The sequence below is a fragment of the Macaca thibetana genome, chromosome 5 (genome assembly GCF_024542745.1).
Source record: "Macaca thibetana thibetana isolate TM-01 chromosome 5, ASM2454274v1, whole genome shotgun sequence".
Lineage (NCBI taxonomy): Eukaryota > Metazoa > Chordata > Mammalia > Primates > Cercopithecidae > Macaca > Macaca thibetana.
This window is the reverse complement of record NC_065582.1, coordinates 29,384,703-29,390,186: the sequence shown is the minus strand read 5'-3', so window position 1 is coordinate 29,390,186 and position 5,484 is coordinate 29,384,703.

The window sequence follows — 5,484 nt, the reverse complement described above, 5'->3', positions numbered from 1 at the left end:
TCATTGCTACAAACAGGTGTCCCTCCCCATACAATGCCTGAGGTCAACCAGGTGTCTCTCCTGTTAGAATGCCTATGGTCAGCCAAGTGTCTCTCTCCATATAATGCCTGAGGTTAACCAGGTGTCTCTCCCATTTTATCAGTCTTAATATTTCTATTTTAATGTTAATGCTGGTCAGTTGTGCTTAAACTCTGGCAGGGAGAAGATATCATGAATGAGACTTGTCCTTCCACCCTTCTCACAGTCTGAACTAGTTTTTCAGGTTTTCACGGGGATCCCTTTGGTCAGGGTAGGTGGTCCATTCAGTTAGTTGAGGGGCCTAGAATTTAATTATTGGTTTATAGCAGTTAAGTTGATACTACTAGAGTCATAAGTAATAATGTCAGAGGCATTTGAAACAGAGCAACTCTGTCTTAAATAGGGCCTGGGTAAAATAAAGCTGAGACCTACTGGGCTGCATTCCCAGGAAGTTAAGCATTCTAAGTCACAGGATGAGATAGGAGGTTGGCACAAGGCATAGGTGACAAAAACCTTGCTGATAAAACAATGCAGTAGAGAAGCCAGCGAAAACCGCCAAAACCAAGATGGGGATGAAAGTGACCTCTAGTCATCTTCACTGCTCATTACACGCTAATTATAATGCATCAGCACATTAAGGGACACTCTCACCAGTGTCATGACAGTTTGCAAATGCCACGGCAACATCATCAGTAAGTTATTCTATATGGTCTGAAACAGGGAAGAACCTTCAGTTCTGGAAATTGCTTACCTCTTTCTTGGAAAGCAATTTTCCCCTTGTTTAGCATATAATGAAGAAGTAACCACAAAAATAGCCAACCAGCAGCCCTAGGAGCAGCTCTGCCTATGGAATAGCCATTCTTTCTTTACTTTCTTAATAAACTTGCTTTCACTTTACTCTATAGACTCGCCCTGAATTCTTTCTTGCATGAGATCCAAGAACCCTCTCTGGGGTCTGGACAGGGACCCCTTTCTGGTAACATCTTCCTGGGAAACTACAAAGGGATGACACTGAGGAGACCCCTGAACCAAAGGAAATAGACTACAGCACCAATTGTCCCATGTTGGGTAACTGGTGGGCTACTGAGGTAAAGAATGGCATTGGGTTAAAGGCCCAATTTAGGGTAGTTAGAGTCTCTCCTAAGACAGAGAGGGTTAAATGTCCCTCTCAATCAATGGCAAGGACACTTGGCCAAACTTGTGTTCAAGTCCCAACTTAGGAGGGTTAGAGTTCTTTTTAAGATTTAGGAGGTTAGAGTCCCCTCTCAGTAAAGTCCCTCTTGATTAAGAACAGATTTGGAATTATGGGATGTTAACCATTTGTTCTCTTTGGATTAATCTGCCTTGCACTCTTTGCTGATGGCTGTGGGTGATAGGATTAGGTATGTACACGACCATGGGAAATGAGGAGCTTTTTGTTCCCCAAATGGGGGAAACTTGAGAACTTACAGGACTGCCGGAAAAGATCCCTTCATGACTGACAAGCAGCTGCCTGAACTTTCCAGTGTCACTGCAATGGGTGGGTCTTTCTGTGGCCTCTCTGAGTTTCTTGCCTTTCCTCACCCTGCTGCATACAGGGTGATGTATGCACCAAAGTGTAATCATAATGCAAAGTAATTTCTGATGACCCCAAAATTTGAAATTTGGTTTCATACATTTTTTTCTCTTTCTCTCCTATCTCTTTTCCATATTTTCTGTTACTCAAGGCAAAGATCTTGCCCAGAGACCACATACTGAAGTTCCCAGTTGGAGGTTGAAATAAAGATGACAGGGCTAAATCAGGGGCACATTTGTCCTTGCCAGTTTGATATTGGGTGCTAAACGAAGTGGCTAATGTCTATGTTTTGTCATATGTATTCTGCTCTGGCCGGAATGAAAAATGTTTATTTGGTTACCACATGCAACTCCTTGAGTGGCATCTTGGTGATGTGTCTTGGCCCCCAGGAATGTGGTGTGTTGCACAGGGTCACTAGGGCTGCTCAGGAAAAAAGAACCCAGAAACCTGGTATTCCAGTAAAACTCTCTGTGCAAACTGGTTGAATGAATGGTAAAAATCACTGTTTATCTCCTCTGTAAAGTTTTGATCAATGGGAAAAGGATTTGTGAAGCTTATATTAAGCTGTGACAAATCTGTTGTGCTTTGTGCTATAAATTTGTCTCTCCGTATCATTCTTCCATAAAGAGGAACACCTTAGGATAGAATTTGGGCTTAGGAGCCCGTAAGTCTGCTGTTCAAGATGGCCCAGCAAGCTGGTCAGTTGCAAAGTTTGCTGCAGATTCTTAAAAAAACTAGACAAAGTTTTCTTCTAATCTTGTTTTACAACCTTCAGAGCTTGACCTTCCACCAGCTGGCAGTACTTTCTCTTAGTCTTTGCTATCTGCAGGACAGGAATTTTGAAATTCATGTCATAGTTAGCCCTAAACATTGTCTTGAGCAGTTAAAAGCCTTTTCAAGGTCAAAATTGGCTGCTCTAGGCTCCTTCTGGGAAAGGTAATGGGAAATGTCCAATGCTGTAGCTTAGTAGCTAAGGCTTATTGGTATTGCATGGGAGGTTATTTTGGTAAAGTTTAAAAGTCAGAAGTATTACACATTTTGTCTGGCTAGAGTTGGGTAATAAGAGATTTAAAAGTGTTTTTCAAAAGAGTGCTATGGTTAAAATCAACTTAATTAAAAGCAGATGTTCAAGCTCTAACAACCTTGGACTCCTTGTGAAAAACAGATGAGGCACCACAGACCCAGTTTTGGGAAAAGCCTCTGCTTTCCTCATGAAACCCCAGGAATTGAAAGTAGATAGATCTCTCTCAAAAACTAAGTCTCTGTTCATTTTTGCATTGCATTATCTGAAGCTTTCAAATTTTGGGGTCATCAGAAATTACTTTGCATTATGATTACACTTTGGTGCATGATAACTAAGTAGGAAATATACCTTCGGGGATAACTAATGGCAGTTATGGGGCAATATGCATCTCTTTGCATGTTTGGATCAGAGAAGCATGCTCTTAGCCACCTAGAAGCTATGGAAATGTCCCCAGCCTGCACTGAGAGATAAGACTCCTAGAGGAGATGGGCTGATTCCCTCTGTTTGGGATTCAGGAACTGGTATAAAAATGAGACCTTGAATTTTGGGGAATCTGTTTTGCCTTCCAGCTGTGCCTGCTTATTAGGCCATGGACACTACATGCTTTAAAGAGAAACAAAAACTGGAAAATGAAAAATCTTGCAAGTACTGGATCTTTTTCTGTCTGTGTGCTTATATGTGTTATATGTGTGATATTTATATATGAAAGAGCTTTGACTCATTGGTTCAAAAATAAAAAGGGCTTAAATCAAATATTTTGTCTGAAAAGCAAAAAGAATATAATGCCTTTCAATTCACATGACTTTAGTAATCTTTGGGGAATAAAAACAGTTTTACATGCAAGGTGTGTAAGGAAAATGAAATGTATTTTCAGTAAAAGATTATAAGAAGGCATGGGAATGTGGATTTTAAAGAGTTAAAGGATTGTTTTAAGTTACATGAAAGATGAAGGTTTGAACAAGTTATGGAAGATTTGTGAAAAATTAATCTTTTAAAAGAAATATGTGTATGAACATATTGGCTAAAGTTAAAGACACAGTATTTGGTTTTTCTGTAGACTGAACAAAGGAATAAAAGAAAAACATAGTTATTTTTAGGGCACTGATCTGCTCTTTAACATAAAATTTTAAAGGGTTATTCAAAAAGTGTTTATGAGACTCTTATGGTCAGACATTAAAATTGAATAGATTTGTCTACAAGATTTTATTAAGAATTGTTTTTGGCTGGGTATGGTTGCTCATGCCTGTAATCTCAGCACTTCAGGTGGGTGAGGTGGGTGGATCACGAGGTCAAGGGATGGAGACCATCCTGGCTAATAATGGTGAAACCCCATCTCTACTAAAAATCCTAAAAATTAGCCAGGGGTGGTGGCATGCACCTGTAGTCCCAGCTACTCAGGAGACTGAGGCAGGAGAATCACTTGAATCTGGGAGGCAGAGGTTTCAGTAGCCAAGATCGCACCACTGCACTCCAGTCTGGGTGACAGAATGAGACTTCATCTCAAAAAAAAAAAAAAAAAAAAAAAGAGGTTGACATGAATAGTAGACTAATGCAAAGGCAAATTTCAAATACCTCTTGAACAAAATATTCATGCAATATTTTAAAAAATGAAATATTTTTGATTGCCTTTTGAATAAACTCGGGAAAAATAAGGAAAAAAAGAGACAAATTGTCTGGAAAGTTAAGTCTTCCCTCTATTAATGAGTAAAGATTTTTGCCTTAAAGTTTTTGCATTATAATTCTGGCTAAATGAATAAAATAGTGTTTGGCTTTCTTTGGGGTGTGTTTGTATAAAAACGTTATTAGTATGTGTTCCAAAATTAGGAAACTTCTGTAATTCTGATATGACTTAATGTACAGAATGTTATTAATAATTATAATTGTTACGTAAAATTGCTGTATCCCATAGAAGTAACCAAATTCCTAGTCAAGTGTGGCTTTAATAGTGACTGTCCTAACAAAAACTTTTTGTTATCCACAATTTTTGTCTTGTTTCGATCCTCTTCATAAAGTGGCTTATAATCAGCTATAGGATTTTGGCAGGTGCTCTTGTATGCAGATTTCTGATAAGTTTGGAGACTGTGACATCAGAATAGAAGAAAAAACTTCCAGTACTCATGAAGAGCTGAAATGTTCATGCATATCAAGGAGAACCAGAGATAACTGCAGGGACTGAACTAATAGATGACTGAAACAACTTTTTTGACTTTCTGCTTAAAATGTTGCTGATCCTTTGTTTTGTTTTTCATTGCCAAGAAAACTGTTCTTTTGATCTATTTACAGATTTTAATAATTGAGTAAAGTATACTCCTGTGAACAAAATTTGGAGCATATTTCTCTCTACCCGATTTCTCCAGGATTTGGACACTCTTTATGAGTGTTCTTAACTTACAGCAATAAGAATCTCTTTTCTTTTGTAATGGGACACAATTGGAGAAACTGTTTATTTTACCAAAGATTTGATTGGAATGGTGTGCTTTCCTTTAAGTAATGAAGCCTGACTTATAGGGACAATAAAAACCCAATGGGAAAAATGGCCTCATACCTTATCTATACATTCCCTGTACAGGGTTCCAGATCTGTTTATGAAATGCTCAGTAAAGAATGTCACTTTATGACAGACCCAGGAGCCCCAAGCTATCTTGGGACCTCAAGAGGAGAGGACCTTACTCAACCCATAGGTATTTGAGAGTACAAACTCATGGCTTGACTCAGCTTAAAAAAAAAAAAAAGGCTTTTCTGATAATCCTTATGGAACAGATTTCCATTAAGCCAATTTAAAAAGCCTATGTTAAAAATATTATTCTTACTGCACTTTATACAAAAAATCAGGTTAAGTATGACAAATTCATCTTACCATGATTTGTCTTTAGTAAAAATGGAAGAC